We start from the raw sequence: 23,160 nt of genomic DNA on the forward strand, positions 1-23,160 counted from the left end.
TGTGTGTGTGTGTGTGTGTGTGTGTGTGTATGTGTATATCCTTGATGGTGGGTATAGTCTATCCTATAGCCTGTCTGCATCTTACTCATTTCTGAGTTTCCTTATGATATCAGAGTTTTGACTTTATTTGTATTTGTATTTGACTTTGACTTTAGTTGTATTTAAAAGTATTACAGAATATTTAGGTACTGTTTAAGAAATATATCAATATCTATCTTTACAGTAACCTTATTATAGACAAGTAATATTAACTCTATGGACTAGGGAAATAAAGTCCATATAGCAGTCAATTTATTTGAAGCCACACAGCAATTTGGAGTCTGAAGTTAGAGCTGCTGTTGGAACTCAGTCTGGCTCCTGAGGACTTCATCATGACATTGCCCTTACCTTGTTTCTACAGCTCTCAATGTCCTAATTTGTGGTTTGGGAGGTCTTTATTTCCTTACCAGTGCTCTGAAATTTGTTCTGCCAGATTAATCATAAAATCTGTTTGGATTAATGTTGAAAGAGGTCACCAAATTCCTTGTAAGTTGCCAGCTAGAATTATTTAACACCTGCCAGAAGATTCCCTTTGGGAAGTTCTGATTTGATAATTGGAAAATTATGCTGGTGGAAATTCTGAGGTTGAACCACTTCAATCAACTTTTCTCTACCCTTCCAGCCTCTCTCATGGCTAATATGAATATGGGCAGCCAATCTGCAAACCTGGAGACTGAGCCTCAGCAAAACTTAATTGTGGGAAAAGATCTGATTTCAATGGGAAGTGACTTGCATCTTGATCTTGAACCTTAAATACTTTCTTCTTTTGAGGAGAAACTCACTGAGAAGAAACCATCTTTTTCTGAATTTCCAATAAACCAAGTCATACACAAATCTTTTCTTTTTATCATTGAAAATATTATCAACTTACTTTAAGACAAGAAATGTACAGAACCGATTATGAAACTCTTCATATGAAATATTTGGATTATCTGGGAGGAAATGTGGCTTATGGATGTTAACAAATCAGTACAGAGCTTCAGGGGTATGGGATTGAACTCATTCAGAGGTTTTTCTTTCTTTTACTGTGGGGAGTCCTCTGCTTGCTTTAAGCCTTCATTGTAAGAAATGGAGGTTTTCTGTCATGGGTGGTTTCTCGGCACTTACGCAACTATAAGAGACTTCCTATGTGGGCAGTGTTTTTGCTGTTCTGCAGGTGACCCAAGGAAGATGTGAGCTGTTCCACAATGAAACTACCTGATGTTGCTGAAAGACACGGAGCGGTATCTCCCTTTCTGAAAACATCCTTTACAAAATCCATGTTTTAACACATGATTAGTTAGGGTTATCTCTGCATATTTAGAACATTTATTACTTCATACAAGTTCCAATGGACTGCCACTTTAAATAGGTAGTTCCCTAATGAGCTTAAAATAAAATTTTATTCATACAGACTTCTCAGAACCATTAACTCCAATAATAGAAGTATTTTTATAACTTTAGGGAGTTTGATGATTCTTTATATTTACATAGTAGCTGGGTGCTTTTCTGTTTTTTTTGTATTAGATGGCATAAAACAGGAAGCTTTCAAGTTACCTGATAATGTGAATTTATATCATTGCTGTGGTTTATAGTTTGCATTGCTTTTAAATATGCTCCTATTGTGGCTCTACCCTTTCCATACACCTACAAGGTCATAGAGGAAGGAATTAATCTTCCACCAAAGTCCAGAAAGATTAGCAATACATTTTAAGATTTAGGTAGAACCACACATTTCTCTTTTTCATATTTTTCATTGATAAAGAAAAAATGTGTATATTTGTCCTGTCCAACTGGATGTGCTGATATATTTACACGTTCTTGCATGACTAAATCAATCTAATTAACCTAGATCAGATCTATTTTTTTATTGTGAGAGTACCGTACAGAGGAGTTACAATTACATGGGCAAGATAATGAGTACATTTCTTATCAAGCATTAAATTTTTAAAAATTTTTATTTTATTGTAAAGACACTGTACAGAGGGTTTGCAGTTACATGAGTAAGGCAATGAGTTCATTTCTTGTCAAGCATTGTTACCGCTTCCCTTGGTTCTCCCGCTATCCCTTCCCTCCCCCACCTTCTTCACTCCTCCCACCCCATTCCCCACCTGAAGTTGTGAAGTTCGTTTCCATTATACTGTCTTGTGAGTATCATTATTGCAATGGGTCACCCTGTGTCCTTGTTTCAGCATTTTGTTATTCCCCTTCCCCTCTCCAAATTAGACAAATGTATATACAAGATACAGGTTACTAAAATCAAGTACAGTGACAATAGGGCCATACCATAGGGGGAAGAACATACAAAGGACACAAAAAACACATAGTACATTAAAAACAATAAAGACAGAACTCTTGTGTCCATATCATGGGGTTCATTTCACTCAGCAATATCTTCTATGGTCATTTGTACATAGTTTTTGAGCTTTTCTGCTCATCTGATAAAATTATCCTAGACGTATACTAATTATTGAAATGACAGAAACCATGGGACCTACATTGCTTTGGGTCTGGCTTACTTCACTTAATATGATTTTTTCCAGGTCTTTCTATTACCTAACAAGTGGAGTGGTGTCATCCTTTCTGATGGAAGCATAGAATCTAAACATTTTTGTGTAAGAATACATAGAATCTCTTTGCTTAGTGATTTTTCAGAATATAATACATTGTTATTAAGTATGGTTGCATATTAAGTATAGTATAATGTTGTGGTCTTTGACCATAATTTTAACACCTCTTCTTTCATTCCCTTGGTATTCATCATTTTAATCTGTGTTTTATGAGTTTGATTTTCATTTTTTATGATCCGCCTTTAACTGAGATCAATAGTACTTGCCTTTTGGAGCCTAGTATATTTCACTTAATGTAATGTCTTTCAAGTTCACCCAAGTTGTTGCAAATGACAGGATTTTCTTTTTTATGGCCGAACAGAATTCTGTTTGTGTATATATCACAATATTATTATCTAGTAACCCACAGAGGGACACTTGATCATTGCCAATATCTTATCTGTGCTGACTAATGCTGCAAGTGAACGTGAGTGTGAAGATATTTCTTCCACATACTGATATCATTTCCTTTGTATATATACATCTAGTAATAAGATGGCTAGATCATACCTGCTGTGCTAATTTATACTGATGTCAAGTGTCAAATTTCCCTTTTCTTGTCATCTTCTTCAATATTTATCTTTAATTTTCTAATAACAGCTATTCCAGTAGGTGTGAGATGATATCTCAATGTGGGTTTTATTTGCACTTCTCTAGTTAATGATTTGGGGTACCCTTTCATATATCCTTTGGCCATTTGTATGTCTTCTTTTGAGCAATATATATGTAAGTCCGTTGCCCATTTGTTATGTATACCTTTGTTTCCCTTTTGTTATAGAGTCACATGGTTTCCTCATGTATTTTGGATATTAATCCATCTCTTTTCAGATGTGTGTTTGCAAGTATCCTGTGTCATACTGTAGGTGGCTTCCCTTCTTTTGAGTGTTTCATTGACTGAGCAGATGTGTTTTAGTCCAACATAGTCTTATTGGTCTATGTTTGCATTCTTTGCCTATGCTTTTGTGGCTTTTACTATAAGGAAATAGCTGATATAATTGACTTTTAAATAGAAAGGGTTTGTGTTGGCTGGAGATTCCAGGGGAAGATCAGCTGACCCTTCTTACTCCGAGATGCTATGAAAGGAAGCGCAACTTGGTGGGAACATGTGACAAGGTAAACTGTTTACAGCAGTGTCAGGAAGAAGAAAGAATAAAGTATGTGGGCTCCACAGCCCTTTCAAATGATGCCCCAGTAATGAGTGAAGGAATCACTGGTGCTGGGTCACTGGCATTCATGCAACATATTTGTGAGTTCTCTTGCCTAGTACTCTAGTACTAGTTTCTCTTGACATCTTTCCTCTCTCTCATTTTTTCATGTAATTAGAATTCCACTATACTTTAAGATGCCAGTTATTTACTAATATTTAAACATGATTATTTACAATTTAGCAGGAACACAAAGTTCCTATATTTTATTTAAATCTTATCATTCTATAACACCTTGTTCTTTTTTTTGTCCCCAGTGGCACTGAGATTTGAACTGGGGGCCTCACAGTTGCTAGATAGGCACTCTTTGACACATCAACTTCTTTTTGGTTCTACTAACTTTACACATAGGGTTTTTTTTTTGCCTGGGCTTGTCTGGACCATGATTCTCTTTGTTAAAATTTTACTTTATTGTAAAGATGCTGTACAGAGGGGCCACAGTTACATGAGTAAGGCAATGAGCACATGTCTTGTCGAGCATTGTTACCCCCTCCCTTGTTGTTCTCCTACTATCTCTTTCCTCCCCCCCCTCACTCCTCTCACTCTTCCCTCTCACTCCTCCCCTCCATGAACATGATCCTCTTATCTATGACTACCATATAGCTGGGATGACAAAAATCCGCCATCATGTACTGTTATTAGTTGAGATGGACACTTGCAAACATTTTATTGGGAAGACCTTGACCTTTGATGCTCCCAACCATAAACTTCCAGATATCTGGGATAGCAGGTATGAGCCACCACACATGGCCCTAAAACTTTATTCTTAACTCAGTGTTTCAAGAATAGTAATATCTAAATAATAAATGTGAGGTGTGATGGTACTAGAAGTGGGATCAGAATACAAAGAGAATGATGATACAAGTCAATTTTAAAGAGAACTGCCCCAGGATTTGGAAAACTATTGGATGCCAGAGGATTTTAGTGACTAATTTTCTTGTATATGGTTATGAGACTTAAAAATATTATTTTTATTCATTGTTTATTTATAACTGTGCTGCTGATTTATAGTATTTAGTGGACTTTAATTACCTTTGTACTATGACTTCTGAGCTTAATTCTACTGCAATCAGAGATTGAAATCCTTTGAAACTCTTGTGCATTGTAAGCCAGACTATGGACAGTTTGAATAAATGTTGTCCATATGCCTGAATAGAATACATTCTATGGTTGGCATGTTCTGCTTTGTATATATCAAACAAACTAACATGTTATCATGTAAATCATGTTGTTTAAAATCTTCAGTAGTATTACTTACTTTCTCCCCTCGTCAGCTGGTTCTATAATTTGTTGCAAGAAAAGAATGCTAAAATATTTTCTATTTTTTAATTGTGAAAATACCATTCAGAGGGGTTACAATTACATGGGCAAGATAATGAGTACATTTCTTCTCAAGCATTACAGCCTCTGTTCTTCCTGCACAATTATGAGAAGAAAATGAAGGAAAAAGTAAATCTACGTGCTTTCACTAATAGAATCCATTTTGGTGCACTGAGAGCTAGTCAGAACTTTATGGTTGAGAAAGTTTGAGGGGTTTTAAAGCTCAAATTCCACGTACAATGTCAAGGAAGCTAGAAGTGATGAATCACCTTATGAACATAGAGAAGGAGAGTTTCTATCTCTTTTTTTTTTGAATTAACTGAAGTTATGCAATGATACATAAAAATCCCTGATGCATGCAATCTCAAACATCCAAAGATTATTCAGAAATTTAAGTAGGAACTCTTATCTTCACCTTTATTAAATAATGACTTTTTCCACGGACAGTAGCAGAGTCCCTTAAGTTAGCAGGGAGCCTTAGAATTAATTATTTTTCTCATGTAAAAATATTGTCTCTTTGGCATCTTTTAAAAACACCTATATTTTATTTAAAGGAATAGTTACATAAAGTTATTATTATGTGTGTTTGCTCTATTTGTTTATTCTACTTGTTATATTATTTATGCAATTAACTGTCTTTGTAGGCAGAGTTCAATTATTTTTTCCCCCAAATGAAGGCCTATGCAGTCCCATTAGACCTGAACTTTCTAATGAAACACAATTTATAAGAAAGAGGATGGTGTGCATCATTCTTCTTCATTTTTGTTGGTGACTGTATTTTCAGTCATAAAAGCAATGGTAAATTTAAAATGCTATATGTACTTTAAATTTATTGATAACTTTAGAAGAGACAATTACAGCTAAGAGCATATTAAGGGAAAATCTAGCCATTTTGTTTCATAATTTTGCTATGTGCGTTGCATAGATGTATTGATCACATTTATTATGCAGTATTGGTGAGAATGTCAGTATCCAGGTTTACTGGGTCCCTTTGTTTTCTTTTTTCTTTTTCTTTTTTTCTTTTTTTTTTTTTGGGTCCGGTCGTGGAGCCTGAACTCTGGGCCTGGGTGCTGTCCCTCAGCTCTTCAGCTCAAGGCTAGCACTCTACCACTTGAACCACAGCGCCACTTCCAGCTTTTTTCTTTTTGCTTATGTGGTGCTGAGGAATCGAACCCAGGTTCTCGAGCATGCAAGGCAAGCGTTCTACCACTGAGCCACCTTCCCAGCCCAGTCCCTTTGTTTTCCATGTACAGATGTCTACTAAATCTTTGATATAGACATTGATTACTATGAAAACATATCACATATGAAAAAGGGAGAAATGTGAGCCACATAGCTTCTGCATAAGGAAAATAGACTAGGAATGATTGGCAAAACAACAGAACTAGTTAATAAATTTTGGACAATGATTAATTTATTGACTTTGAAAAATTTCAGTGTCTCCTCTGACTTCTAGGGAAGGAAGCAATATACTTCTCCACTGTAGTATGGTTATTATGTTGGAAACCCAGGAGCAAATGACCAGTACAGTCTGCTCCCCTCTTTCCTACAGAAGCTATTAGCATGTATGAAGAGTGGCGCATTGCTTGCTTATTATTAGAGGTCATTATAGAATCATTGTGGCTTTAACTGCTTTCATTGAGAAATGCTTTAACTTTCTTTTTTTTTTTTTTTATTGTGAGAATACCGTACATAGGAGTTACAATTACATGGGCAAGATAACGAGGACATTTCTTATCAAGTATTGTTGCCTCCTCTTTGTTTCCCATTCCCATCCCTTCCCATCCTTCCCCCTTACCCCCCACCCCATCCTTCCCCCACCCCCCACCAAAGTTGTAAAGTTCGTTTTTCGACATAACGATGTACATCTCATTGTTGCAATGGATCCACCTGTATCCCTAGTTAAACGATTTGTTTTTTCCCTTCCCCTCACAAATTATACCAACATCAAATGCAGTGAAAGCATGGGTTATACCATGGGGGAGGGACATACAAAGCAACAAAGAAATCATCTTATAAATATGTTAGAAACAATTGGCTTTAACTTTCTGAAGTAAATCAGAACCACCTACATTGCCTATCTTTCTAGCTTATTATGCTCCTAGAATGTCCAGATATTAAGGGGATATTTTCCTACAGAAAAAATCATAAAATTTTATTTATATAATTGGGATATATTTGACTTATTCATAAATGGTTATATTATTCTTTTAAGGTATTTTTTTCTGAAATAAATCCAAAGATATTTGATATCAGAATGAGAATATAAGTCTGAAGAAAGTTTTAGGTCTTAATTGGAAAAAATGTTAAAGAAATGTAGATGACTGAATAAATAAACACAGCAAGACAGCTCTTTGGGCATGATTGTCTTTGATATGATTTAGAGAAATCCAAAAGATATGTCACTAAGGCAACCAAAAAGTGTAATTTGTAGAAACTAAGAACGGATTCTACAAAATTGTTCTTTCAAGCTATGAATTATTCTTCTGATAGTAAATGCCATTTAGGACTACATCTAAGGCTAATTTTGGCAAATTTAAATGTATATAAAATCTTTGAATGTCTTTTTCTACCTTTGGTATATTGTAGTATTTCTTTCAATCACTTTATGTACAACAGATACATATCCATAGAACATCTCATTTTATAGAAAACCTTATTTTAAACTTTTTTGAGGGGCTTGCTTTGTAATATAATCTAGTTATTAGAGATACCTAGAGGTGTATCTTTTTTTTTTTTCGGTCATGGGGCTTGAACTCTGGGCTTGGGCGCTATCCCTCACTCTTCAGCTCAAGGTGAGCACTCTCCAGCTTGAGCCTCAGCACCACTTCCGGTTTTCTAGTGATTTATTGGAGATAAGAGTCTCACGGACTTTCCTGCTCGGGCTGGCTTTGAACCGTGATCCTCAGATCTCAGCCTTCTGAGTAGCTAGGATTACAGGTGTAAGCCACCAGTGCCCAGCCGAGATATATCTTTGAGTACTTAAATGTTTTAATCTCATTCAATGCCCATGATTATAAATCAGAGAAGAGAGGGATCACACAATAAGAGACAATTCAAGGAGACTTAACTGAACACCAGTGTTGCTGTTTCCTTGAAATGTACAAACATATGACCTGATTCTTTCTCTTTTTAAGGAGAAAGACTTAAATATCAACCTATATTTTAGGATACTAACTGCTATACTTTGTTCCCAAAACAAATTATAATATTTAGTCCAGGGTAGGTGGTGGGAAAAGAAATGGTAGGATGGAAAACATTTTCATTTGCACTTGTCTAATGGTTATATGATAACATCCTCGAATGTAAATTTTTATGGGATTCTAAAGGAAGAAACAAATTCCCTTTTGTATTAAGGGGACAAAGATTTATCCACTGTCCTAAGAGCATACTGTCAGGTCTCTTTATGATACCATAAAAGTGTTGTTAAATAATTGTAGCATTGGTAAATGTATCCTGAATGTTGACCATTCTGAATCCAATTTCAGTGAACATGGCTATACCCAGGGCAGTTATAAATGAATCTGAAAACTGACAGATTCTCACAGCTTGTACTAAATGCTGCTGAGAGCAGTTACCATTTTTAAAAGGCTCTTTCTATATCCAAAAAATTTTCCAGATATGTTGACAGAATAATAATAGGCTTTATTATCTTTAACACAAGACTGTCAGTAGATAAGCAGAATCTTAGATGCTATTCTTATACACAAATATACTCCTAGCTTTTTTTTGAGTGGTGTGATTCACTTTCCCATATACAAATAGCAAGGTCATCCAGAGTGAGAAACTAATTGTCCAGCACTTGCCAAACTTGATTCAGTTTCCTGTAAACAGTAACAGCTTTCAAACTGCTAAAAATACCCTGTACTAACTTACTGAAAGATGGTGCTTCCATCCAGAATCTTGATTCCATGAACACATTAAGTGAAGAACAGGTGTTGTATTTAGACTATTTATATTTAAAGGGCACACGTGATTAAGCATATATATGTGTATGTATATATGTATATATATATATATATTTATATATATATATATATATATAATTGACTATATGCAATATATCATTTGGCAGAAATAACCCAGCTTTCAAATATAAAAGCTTGTTCAAAAGAATTATGTTGGAGGCTTATTATGACTGGGACACCAATAAGCAAGGAAATTAATGTATAAATTCAGGAAAGCATTGCTTTGCCAGAACATGTTTTTTTTTTCATTTTGATGCACATTGGACTTAATTTCATTAAATGAAAGACTCCAAGTCCTTCATAATTTCCACAAAATCAACAGGAAAACACTAGGAGGGGGCAAGCAATACTTATTTCATCAGATCTATAGTTAAATTAAAAACCAGTACAAGAAAACCAGTGACATCTCTTGTAGTGCAGTAAGTGTCATCATAGACCTGTGTATCCATAAGGCGAGATAGAATTAATTGCATAATGAGAGAGGAGGAAGAGGAGGGAGAAACAGAACAACAACTCATAAATCTACCTTTCAGACCTGTTAGACACAAATACATCAACTAAAGCTTTTCCCACTTTACCTCTTTTCTACTGTTTCCCATTTTCTACTTCTGGGGCTAGAAGATTAGAAAGCCTTGAAGAAGGCCTAGTATGGTAGCTGGTTGAGGCAAAAAATACAAGAACCTACCCGAAAAATAAATGAGGAAAGAAATCCTGGAGAAATAGTTCAGCAGTAGAGCATCTGCCTATGAAGGACCCTGAGGTCAAACCTCAAAAATAAATGAATAGGTAGACAAGCAAATAAATAAAATGAATAAGCTAGTAGGATGATATAAATAATTATTTTAAGTAATTCTGAATAGCAAATGGTGCTCAGCTTAGAGAAATCAAGGAACTTACTTCATGGTTCAACTGGCTAGAGTATCCATGACAAATTTGAATACATCTAAAGGAATAGTTGTTTGTTTCTGTATTGTGTATAATTGAGCTAATAACTCTTATCTATGCAGATCAAGGAGGATGCTTATAAGCAGCAGTCCTTATTCCAGGAACAATGGTGGAATATTGTTGGATTCATTATGAAGATGTCACGTGCTGTAGGAGAAGGAAAATTTGCACTCCATTCTGATTTTTTCATTTCCTCTTGTGTATATGAGCATACATAATGCCTCTTCTAGTTTCCCTGAATACTTGCCTAATGACTCTGAATGCTTCTGTGTTTTTTAACTTTATCACTCATTGTCTACACTTGTACACAGAGACTGAGGAAGGAATATAATATGACTTTCTGCTTTTTCTCTTTTTTCCTTAATATATATTTTTATTGTAAAGATACTATACAGAGAGCTTACAGTTACATGAGCAAGATAATGAGTCCATTTCCTATCGAGCACTGTTACATCCTCCTTTGTTTTTCCCCTACCATCCCTTTCCTCCCCACCTCCCCAACTCTTCCCTCTCTTCTCCCTCCCAAAGTTGTAAAGTTCGTTTTCAACATAGTGTCTTGTACATCTCATTGTTACAATGGGTCATCCTGTATCCTTATTTCAGCATTTTGTTATTTCCCTTCCCCTCCCCAAATTAGAAAAATGTATATACAAGATACAGGACACCAGAATCAAATACGGTGACAATAGGGGTTGTACCATGGAGGGAGAAGATAAAAGAAACAAAAAAATAACATAGTACATTATAAGTACATTAAAAAGAACAGCAACAAAGATAAAAAACCTCTTGTGTCCCTATCTTGGGGTTCATTTCACTTAGCATCAGGTTTTATGGTCATAAGTACATAGCTTTTGACCTCTTCTGCTTGTCCTAGACATATACTAGTTATTGCAGATAAGGGAACCATGGGACCTATGTTTCTTTGAGTCTGGCTTACTTTACTTACTATACTTTTTTCCCAAGTCTTTCCATTTCCTAACAAATGGAGCAGTGTAATATGACTTTCTTGATCATGGGTCTATACCTGCTTTAGTCTTTGGGGCCTTTAGGATGGAGTAATTTTCAAAAATGAAGGAGGTAAGGGGCTTTCCTCAAGGTTGAACTGTGTAATAACAGATTAATACAAATATTTCCAAAAAGAGCATTTGATACTTTTCTCTTTTAAAATCATAACCTTCAGACAAAAATGTTATTCATAGCTTTTTCTTTCTTAGCTAATCAGTGATGCAAAGGCAGTTTAGATGCACAAGATCAATTCCTAGTTGTTAAGATCAAGAAAACCAGGATTTTAAAGCTATGAAAATCTCAAGTAGGAAATAAAACTAAGTCTTTCTTTATTTCTGATTTCTGTGTTAGTATTGTTTCCCCTAGCCTTACTATAAATACGAAACACCACAATAGTTTTCACCCTTTAACTAATCTGCATGACTTCCAATACTCATCTGTTTCTTGGTAATAGTATAATGTAAATCCCACCCTAATTATCTTATTACTCATTGTTTTAGCAGTTCATATAGATGATCTTGAACTAATACTGGTTGTTGGTGCATTAAGAACATATAATATTCACCAGCAATGAGAACTTAATGGAGAGCCATTCCTCTTTGTGCCTTCTGTGGCTGAGAAAAGGGTTTAGAGAAAATCAACTTTTTCATCAAAGTCTGATATGAATGGTGATATTTTTCCACCTTAGTCACTCGCCTAGAAAAAAACTTTAAGAAATGCCATATAAAATAGCCATTCTGTCCTGAAGAAAAGCCAGCTAACGCTATAGATTGGAACAAAACTTCCAAGGGAGAAGAACATTAGTTTTTCAAGTGATAAAATGAGCTCTTTTGTTTTATATATAGTGGAAAGAAATGAAAGACATGTAGGTCTTTGGCCTGCAGAATATATATTGCTGTTTAAGGAATGGGCAAGCTACCAATAGTGTGGGATGGTGCTTTACCTAATGATTATTCCACAGCTCATTTTCTATGTGTGATGCATTATTGAAAGGGAGCAAGGCAGAAATGGGTATTGTAAGACCCAATGTGGTGATCATGGGCAATTTCAACATAAACATAGGGGGCAATCCTGCTACTTGAAACCTAATGTTAACTCTGATGGACAGTTTGGTAAAAATACAAAACAAAGCCATGAATACAAAAAGAAAAAAAATGTTTCAAGAGGTTGTTCAAGCAGAATAGAAAGTGACATGGCTTTACTTCTGCTGAATTTCTCACCTGAAAATGTTCTGAAATTCTCAATCAGGATCTCTGAAAAGGGTTTCAGAAATAATCATCACAAATGTCAATTTTCTTCCTCCTCACTGTATTCCATTTTATTCATTTTCCAGTTATTGTTAGCTTCTTTGCCATTTGGAAGAAATTTATAGCATGTAGGTTAATTCAACTTCCTAAAATCCATATAGGCAGTGTCCAGATATTGATTTGCTTTCTCTAAACTCAGTCCTGCAATGACAAGATTTTCAGTAGTATTGTGCTCCTAGGAATTTCACCATTGCTTCAGTTATCTAGATTGTTTCTACTCAATTGTACATAACAGTCTTTGAAGATCCTTTGGGTTTCTGAGTCACTCACTGTCATGCTTCCTCTTTCCTGTCAAAATTTTTTTAAAAAATTGAGTCTTCTTTCTCTTTTTCTTGGCCTATTGCGTGTTTATCTTTTCAAAACTAACACCCCCAAATTAATCATTTTCTACAAATAGTAACTTAGAAAATAGTCATAATCACAACAAAAAGAATAAAGATTTTGTGGAATAATATTAACCATAAAGATGAAGGACTTTAAACTAAAATGGATATAAATGTTGTGAAGAAAATTAAAGACACAGATAAATGGAGATATCCCTTATTTATACATTAGAAAAATGAATAACACTAAAATGCCCAAGCTACTTTACATATTCTGTGAATCCCTACCAAAATCTGAGTTATAGAAATCACCAACCCACAAGAGACTGAATATTAAAGTTGATCTTAAGCCAAAAGAACAAAGCTGGAGGTATCCTTTTATCCTACTTCAAAACAGTACAAAACTCTTGACATGATATGTTATTCACATTAAAAGATACAAAAATTGAGACAGAATAAGAACTCAGAAATAACTCTACACATCTGTGGACAGCTAATCTTCTCCATGGTACCATGAATACAGAATGGAAAAAAGTCAAGACTTCTTAATAGAGAGTGTTGTTAAGTGTAAAAGAATGAAATTTTGTTTTTCTATTGAGTCCTAAGCAAAGAAGTACTAAAAAGGGAGTAAAAGCTTAAAAAAGTAAGACCTGGAAGCCATACAGGATAGCAAGAAAACATAAGAGAAATCTACTTGGTGATTGTCTGAGCAAGTTCAAGCAGACAACAAAAGTTTTTGCAAAAAAAAAAATTAACAAAGCAAGAAGCATCTAAAATATTTGCAGGCCACATGACTGATAATGGGTTAAAATCCTTAAGGTACTCATACACACCTATCGCAACTCTATCCAACCCCTTTTTCTGGGGACCCTGAGGAATTTGGAGAGGAACCATGGAGCCTGCACCTCCCCCTTGGCCAGAAGACCTTGGGAAACAAGAAACTGCTGATTTAGCCTATCCTCTTTCTTCTGAGAAAGTCCACCTAAGAGCTCTGGGAAAGTCCACATAACAGCTCTGAGAAAGCAAAGACACTGACGACTCTGGAATAGACCTGCATAGGGGACAACCACTCCTCCACTGGGATGAGGTGGGTGATGACCCAACCAGGTGCCAGAGTATTGAGACTGGTAGAAAAGATTATAAAGGAGAGACCCCAAAGACCTACAGGGGCTACTGGTTTCCAATATCTTACACTGAGTAGTCTGTATTCCTCCTTCCTCCTTTTCTGTGTGGGAAGCACACAGATAAGACATCATTTGGCATAAGATGGCCCTCATAGTCAGGAGTCCCAGTTGGGGGTTTCTACCAACCTGCCAATAGCTAAGAGGCTTGTCTTCTTTTTCTCCTAGTGTTTTACTCTTACTTTCAAATAAACTTTGCCTCCGCTCCCACTCTTCCTGCCTTATAACTCTTTGATTGGCAGAGAAAAACTCAGAACTAAGATGACATCTTTGTTACTATTCTTTAAAGAATATCATAGACATATTGTAGTTATTACAAATGAGGGAAAGAATGCAGCCTGTTTCTTTGGGTCTGGCTTGTTTCACTCAATATAATTTTTTTCAAGGATTTACATTTCCTTACAAATGAGGCAATGTCATTCTTTCTGATGGAATTCCTCTCTCTCTCTCTCTCTCTCTCTCTCTCTCTGTGTGTGTGTGTGTGTGTGTGTGTATGTATGTATGTATACATACATATACCACATTTCTTGATCCATTCATCTACTGAGGGGCATCAGGGTTGGTTCCATATCTTGGCTATGGTAAACAATGCTGTAATGGACATGGTTGTGCTGGTAGCTTTAATGTGGTCTTGTTTGTGGTCATTTGGGTAAATGCCCAGAAATAGGATTGCTGGATGATAGGGGAGCTCTATGAGTAGTCTTTTGAGGAGCTCCCATACTGCTTTCCAGAGTGGTTGAACAAGTTTACATTCCCACCACCAACAGTGTAGCGGTGTTCCCTTTTGGCCACATCCTTACCAGCCAGCATCTGTTTTTTGATAATGACTATTCTAACTGGAGTGAGGTGCAATCTCAATGTAGTTTTGATTTTCATTTTTCTTAACACCAGAAATTTTAAACATTTCTCATGTATCTATTGGCCATTGTTATTTCTTCTTCAGAGAAGTCTGTCTTTAAGTCTTTAGCCCACTTATTAATGGGGTTGTTGTCTCCAGTTACACCAGAAAGCCAGAAGTGGCACTGTGCTACAAAGTGGTAGAGCACTAGCTTTGAACTCAAAAGTTCAGGGACTGATCCCAGGCTCTGAGTTCAAACCCCGTGACTGACAAAAAATATGCCTCATGAACTTTCCTACATAGGCTGACTTTGAACTACGATCCTCAGATCTCAGGCTTCTGATTTGTCAGGGTTACAGATGTAAGCCAATAGCACCCTTTTGTATTTTTAAAGATTAAACACTACAGTAAAAACAAATAGAAAAGAGGAATCAAATCACTTGTTAGAAAATGGGCAAAGGACCTAAATTAACTTTATTTAAGAAAGGATATACAAGTGACCAAACAGGAAAATATGTTCAAAACCACCAACATTGGAGAAATGTGAATCAAAACTACATATATGAATACCTCTTTGTTGAACGAATCTTACCAGAAAGATGAAGGATAGCAAATGTTTCTGAAGACACACAAAAAAATGATACCACTGTACATTTTTAGGAATGCAAGTTGTTACAGTGATTTTGAAAAACAATAGTTTCCTAAAAAATAATAGAGGCACACTATCATCCAGCAATTCTGAGTCCATTTTCAAAGAAAATGAAATCAGTATGTTGAAAATATATCTTCACTACTGTGTTCCCTGAAGAATTATCCAAGATATAGAAACAACTTACATACCCATTGATGATGAATAAAATTTAAAAATTATCTGTTCATCCATCCGTCTATCCAAACAAACAAACACATTCACACAAAATATTATTCAGCAATGCAAAAGGAAATCCTGTTGTTTATGATAACATGGATAAACCTGGAGGAGGCTAAGTATAATAAGCCAGGGGCAAAAGAGAAATACCACTGATCTCATTTATGTGGCATAAAAAGTGTCAAAGTTATATATCATCCTGCACCAGAATCAACTCCAAATGGATCAAAGACCTCGGAGTCAAAGCAGACAGCCTGAAAACATTACAGGATGGAATAGGAGAAACCCTAGGTCTCCTTGGCACAGGCTGAAATTTTCTTAATAGAGACCCAGAAACACAACAAATCAAAGAAAGGTTGGATGAAAGGGATTGCATGAAGCTGCAGAGCTTCTGCATGGCAAAGGACATAGCTAGCAAGATCAATAGAAAACACACAGATTGAGAGATCTTCACTAGCCATACAATGGACAAGGGTCTCATATCCAAAATATACTTGGAACTCAAAAAATTAAATCCCCCAACAACAAATCCTCAAAGAAACAACTGCCCGATAAGTAAGTGGGCTAAAGACTTAAAGAGAAACTTCTCTGAAGAGGAAACAAGAATGGCCAATAGACACATGAAGAAATGCTCAACCTCTCTAGCCATAACAGAAATGCAAATCAAAACAGCATTGAGATACCATCTCACCCCTGTTAGGATGGCTGTAATCAAGAACTCTAATAACAACAGATGCTGGAGGGGATGTGGCCAGAAGGGAACCCTACTGCATTGTTGTGGGAGTGTAAACTTGTTCATCCACCTTGGAAAGTAATATGGTGTTTCCCCAAAAGACTCCGTATAGAACTCCCCTATGACCCAGCAATCCCACTTTTGATCCCGAATGATCACAAACAAGACCATACTAAAGCTACCAGCACAGCTATATTTATTGCAGCATTATTTACTGTAGCTAAGATATGGAACCAACCCAGATGCCTCTCAGTAGATGAATGGATCAAGAAAATGTGGTATATATACACAATGGAATTCTATGCCTCCATCAGAAAGAATAACTCGCCCATTTGTTAGGAAATGGAAAGGCCTGGAAAAATTATATTAAGGGAAGTAAGCCAGGCCCAAAGAAACATAGGTCCCATGGTTTCCCTTATTTGCAATAACTAGTATATATCTGAGACAAGCAGAAAAGTTCAGATAAGATGATGTTAAGTGAAATGATAAGGACAGAAGTGGCTTTTTGTTTCTTACTATTGTATCTAAGGTATTTATAAGGTACTATGTGATTTTTTTTGTTGCTTTGTATGTCCTCCCCCATGGTATATTCCCTGTTTTCACTGTATTTCATGTTGGTATAATTTGGGGAATGGAAAGGAAAAATCAAATTGTTTAAATAGGGATATAGGTTGACCCATTGCAGCAATGAGATGTACAAGATGCTATGTTGAAAAATGAACTTTACAATTTAGGTGAGGGTTGTTGGGGAGGATGTAGTGTAGAAATGGGAGGGCAGGGATGGTAGAGGAAAAACGAAGGAAGAGGCAACAATGCTTGGTAAGAAATGTACTCATTACCTTGCTCATGTGATTGTAATCCCTCTGTACAGTATTTTTACAATAAAAAACTATTTTAAAAAAGTGTCAAAGTCACAGAAGCAAATACAGAATGTTTACAGCTAGGGTTTTATAAGAGGAGAATTGTAAAGATATTTGGCCCAAAATTAAATGTTTAATTTATGCATAAGGCATAAGTTCTGTGGAGAAAATACACAACAATGTGATTATAATTAACAAGATCTCATTCTACTCATAGAATTTGCTAACAGAGTACATCTTAAGTATTTCATCAACACACACGAAAGGAAAATAGGAGCCATCTATGGTAGTAAGCTTTCTGTGGTAGTGATAAATGCCTGTGATAAATCACTTTCAAAAGAAGGAAGGTTAATTTTGATTCGTGGCTTCAGGAATTTAAGTCCTTGGTCACTTGGTCTGATTCCCTTTGGGTCTGTAGCAAGGAGGCACATCATGGTGGGAGCTCATAGCTCAAGAAACCTTTCATCTCACGTGACATGAAGCAAGAGAGATAGTAAAGAACTCTGGAGTCCAATGCCCTTTATAAGGGCACCTCTCCTAGTGACCTTCCTTCTTTCCATTAGGTCTCACCTAAATAATTCTACCATCTCTGGAAAGCACTGAACCTTGACACCTGGCCCTCTGGGAGACACATATTCAAATTATTGCACTATTTGAGGCGATAGGTATGTTTAAGAGTTAAGAGGATATTTTGGAATATATTGCATATCAAATAATTAAATCACATACCTTTGACATCTTTTGTAAAACACATCCCAATTTATGAAAAGGGAGCTATGGTCTACTGTTTGGTTAGCATTACAAAATGCCCTCACAAAGTCTCAAACTATTTGCAAACTCTTTAGGCTAGGTTATCTGCAAGTCTAACCAGTGGAGGTGGAACTGACCCCAAAGAAGAAGCTGAAAGAAGTTTAGTGTGCTCTTCACTATTCTTAGGCTTGGCATGATATATGATCTAAGGCTCAGCAGCAGCGTGCCTGGCTACCACATGAAGGTCTTAGCTAACATTCATGTCTTGAAGCGTGGTTACATCCAGTTACCAAGCTGCTCACATCTACTTCCCAGTGAGAAGTGAGTGGATAGAGCAGATATACCTTCCAGACGTCACCTCACTGCCTAAATATATCTTTCCCACTAAACATGAACAATTCCATCAGAAAAAAATGATTTTTTTCCTCCACATGAACAGTCTTGATTTATCTTTAAAAATAATGGCTTGTGCTTCCACATGCTCGATGATAAATGAGGCTGGACTGCAGATGTACACTCTTTGCCGAGTGAGATGCATCTTGTCAGAGTTTTTCTATGGAGTATTTCATATCACTATTTAAGGAACTTCAGAACTGTGCCTCCTGGTATTTTTAGAGATGTAACGGATTTCTTTGAGATACATTTCATATATACTGACACTAAAGTTACAATAACTTTAAAAGTAGTGGATGGAAAATGTTCATGAGAGAGAATCAAAGCTGAAAAAAAACTCGAGATCTATGGTAACATGAGCACAATAGTTAAAAATAGTGTATTGTATACTGGAAATTTGCTAAGAGAATAGATTTCTGGTGCCTCTACACACAAAAAGAAACTCTATAAGATGACAGATATGCTAATTTGCCTGACTATAGCAATCTGTTTTCTACATATTCATCAAAATGTTATGTTTATAAAGAACAAATATTTGGAAAGTCACAGATATGCAAAAGCACCTATGATCTCATTAGTACTCAGAATAATAAGTGTCACAAATGTTTGTACATACTGTTTGATAAGAAATAAAGCAATAAAGGAATACACACTTGTATGGAGGGAAATGAACACTGTCAACATGTTCTGAATGACAATTTAGCTGTACCTCCAGATAGTTTTAGATATATACCTAATCTTAGGCTCAGGAGGATAAATAAATAAATTTATCCTAAATAATTACTTATTTATTTAATATATTTATCCTAAATAAATACTTAAAAATGTGCAATATGTCACTGAAGCTGTAGGGATTTTACATGATTGAGAAATACAAATTATTTGATCTATAGTAGAGATTATCCAGATAAATTCAATGAACACAAAATCATACTTTACCCAATATTAAAATTATGGAGAATATTGCATTGACATAGATGACATAGAAAGATGTTTATATAACACTCACTTTTGAAAACCCAAAGAATGAGTGAATTAAATATGTAAAAGGATATAATTTTTAAATGAGCTACAAATTCTGTTGTGAATTTGCTGGATTATCTCCAGGATATAATTATATATGGTATATTATTATATATTATAATTATATAAATATAAACTAGAAGTATATATATATATATATGCTAGAAGTATGCTAGAAGTATATCAGCTAAACCCATTTAATTGTCTCTAATATTTGGGCTTGGCTAATGTTCTTATTATTATTGAGCAGTAATTCTAGCTTTGGGGGTAGGAGGTGAAGCTCTATCCTAAACTTACCATCTCAGGAGGAAAGCTATAATAACATGTGCTATTGCTAGTAATCTTTTATGATAATGATGATTTTCATCCCTACCCTCAAGTTAAATACTTCAATTTTTACAGAATGTACATTGAATATAATGACTGATTTGCTCACCCTTCCTCATTCCTTTCATGTACCTACCCCCATTACTCTTCTTATAGCTGGTAATATGAACCATGATTGCTGGGTTTCTTAGGCAGCCTGGCTACAGGTTTAGTCATTTCCCTTTGCCATAGATCTCTGAATTTATCCGAAGTACTTGCCTTAGAAATGTTCTCTAACCAGTTTTATAGTAAGAATTGTTAAACACAGTGTTTTTTCTTCTCAGAAAAGTATTTTGGTGGGCTGGGAAGGTGGCTCAGTGGTAGAGCGCTTGCCTTGCATGCCTGAGGCCCTGGGTTCGATTTCTCAGAACCACATAAAGCAAAAAGAAAAAAGCCAGAAGTGGCGCTGTGGCTCAAGTGGTAGAGCGCTAGCCTTGAGCTGAAGAGCTGAGGGACAGTGCCCAGGCCCAGAGTTCAGGCCCCACGACTGGACCCCCCCTCCAAAAAAAAAGATAAGAAAAAGTTTTTTGGTTTGTGTGTGTGTGTGTGTGTGTATGTGTGTGTGTGTGTGTGTGAGAGACAGAAGAGACATGCAAGTACCTCTTGTGCAATATGGATTCCAGGAGAGGTGGTCATGTGATTCATCCCTGATTCCTACCAGATTCCTTTTTTCAAAAAAATTAATTTTATAGTAAAGTACAGAGGGGTTACAGTTACATGAGAAAGATAATGAGGGCATTTCTTGTCCAGCATTGTTATCCCGTCCTTTGTTTTTCTCCTACTATCCTTTTCCTTCCCTACCCCCCCCACTCCTCCTCCCCCCTGCCCCTGAAGTTGTAAAGTTCATTTCCAACATAGTGTCTTGTGAGTATCATTGTTGCAATGGGTCATCTTGTGTCCTTTTTTCAGCATTTGTTATTTCCCTTTCTCTCCCCAAATCCACCAGATTCTTTTCTGTGCTCAATACTTAACTGTAGTGCCTTCTTTGAAAAAGGAAAAATGAAATTGTGCTTCTAACACTATCATTAAGATTTTTAAATGTAGGGCTAGGAAGGTGGCTCAGTGGTAGAGTGCTTGCCTCTCATGCATGAGGCCCTGGGTTCGATTCCTCAGCACCACATAAGCAGAAAAAGCCAGAAGTGGTGCTGTGGCTCCAGTGGTAGAGTGCTAGCCTTGAGCTGAAGAGCGGAGGGACAGTGCCCAGGCCCCGAGTTCAGGCCCCATGACCAGCAAAAAAAGAAAAAGGAAAAGAAAAAGATTTTAAATGTATTGGGTTAAAGAGTTATCAAAATCTGAAAATATTTTATACAATCAAAACATGCTAATATTCTTGGCTTATAGAGAGCTGCTATTGACATTTTTTCCCCAAAAGGGCAAGTGTGTATTCATATAATTCACAGTAAAGAAAACACAAAGGCCTTTTTTGTAATAATGCTCAAGTTCACTATTAGGAAGAAAGGTGTTATTCAAAGTTACAATGTGATAACACTTAAAATCTAAGCGAGTGGTAAAGACTGCCTTTCTTGTAAGAGTGGTCTTCTCAATGTTTGATCACATACTATGTGGGCAATGGTTTGGGAACACAGATAATTCCTATTGGTAATGGGAAAGCAAAGAGATGCAACCACTAGTGAGAGCAATTTGACATTATTTCTCACAAAAATGCAAGTTTGGGATGCAGCAATTTCAACTCTATATTCGATTTTTTAATATATACCATTTGTATATAATAAATTCTATAGATATGCCAGCATATGCATAATGTCATTTATGTTTGAATATTCTTTGCAGAAAACATTTAGTTAAATACGAATTCCAATCAGCACACAATGCAAAGCTAAGCACTTTTGTGGTACCAGTGAAGGATAATCTCCAGAATATTTTGCAAAGCTAACACAAAAAGGCACAATGGCATGTGAGTGAAGCTGCTGCTTGAATTGGATGTGATGAGCACTGTCTGGACTATGAAACAATTAAGAATTGACTAGTATTCCACAACGGAAGTAAGGAAGATTGTATTTCAAAACCAAGAAATTCCTCTGGGTTTATATAAGTGCTTCGTTGTGACGTTCTTATCTACATGTAAAATGTATGTTGATCACATTCATACCTCGTTACCCTGTCTTGTTCCCCCTATCTACTTCCTCACATTCTTTTCCTCTACCCAAGTAATTGCCCTTCAAATTTCATATTTGTGTGCTTTTCCCTCTAGATTCTACTTCTGAAAGAAAGCAGACAACATTTGTCTTTGTAAGTCTGGATTATTTCAGTTAATGTGATTATCTCTAATTCCATTCACTTTTCCTGAAAACATGATTTTTTTGTTATGGTTGAATAATAACCCCATTGGGTATATGTGCCACATTTTCTTTGTCCATTGGTCCATTGATTGGCACTAAGGCTGATTCCATAACTTAGGTACTGTGAATAGTACTGCTAGATGCAACATTGGGTGTAACTATTTCTATGGTATGCTGCTGAATTTGAGTTCTTGGGATATATATCAAAGTATAATATATCAGGATCATAGAGTGGTTCTATATTTTATAGGACTTTCTTTTTGGTCGGTTGTGGGGCCTGAACTCTGGGCCTGGGTGCTGTCCCTCAGCTCTTCAGCTCAAGGCTAGCGCTCTACCACTTAAGCCACTTTTTATGTGTTTACATATATATATATATTCCTGAAAACAGTATATGTAATATGTTTATTTTCCTCCTACATCCTTGCCAGAGTTTGTTGTTTTCTGTTTTCTGGTGGTTGTAATTCTGACTAGAATGAGATGGAATCTCAATGGAGTTTTGATTTGCCTTTCACTGATGGTTAAAGATGCTGAACATTTTCATGACTTTCTTGTCTATTTATGTGTATTTCTTTTAAAAAGTGTTGGTTCAATTCATTTTCCCATCTACTTTTTGAACTACTTGACCTTGTAACTTTCTGTGTTTAGAAAGCAAATTCAAGAATTTTTCTTAACTTCTCTCTCCTTCCTCCCTCCCTCCCTTGTTCTTTCCCTCCCTCCCTCACTCCTTTTCTTTCTCTCTCTCTCTCTCTCTCTTTCTTTCTTTCCCTCCCTCCCTCCTTCCCTCCCTCCCTCCATTTCTTCCTTCCTTCTTTCCTTCCTTCCTTCCTTCCTTGCTTCCTTCTTTCTTTTGGTGATAATAGAATTTTAATTCAGTTTGCTTGCTTAGCTAGCATTCTATCAGTTGAGCCAAGCTTTTTTTGCTGGTTATTTTGGAGACAGGGTTTCATTCACTTTCTTGTCTGGGCAGGCTTCAAACCATGATCCTCCATATCTCAGTGTCCTGAGTAGCCAGGATTACAGACATGAACTCCCACACTTGGGTTTATCTTAGGTGTTTTTTTTTTTTTTGTATTTTCTCCTCTTTTGCTACTTTCTTTTTGTGGGAGCTACATAAAACAGAAGATAACACAATTTTAGAACAGCTGGTT

This window comes from Dipodomys spectabilis, unplaced genomic scaffold (assembly GCF_019054845.1).
Source record: "Dipodomys spectabilis isolate Male_0828 unplaced genomic scaffold, ASM1905484v1 ptg000026l, whole genome shotgun sequence".
In the NCBI taxonomy this organism is placed as follows: Eukaryota; Metazoa; Chordata; class Mammalia; order Rodentia; family Heteromyidae; genus Dipodomys; species Dipodomys spectabilis.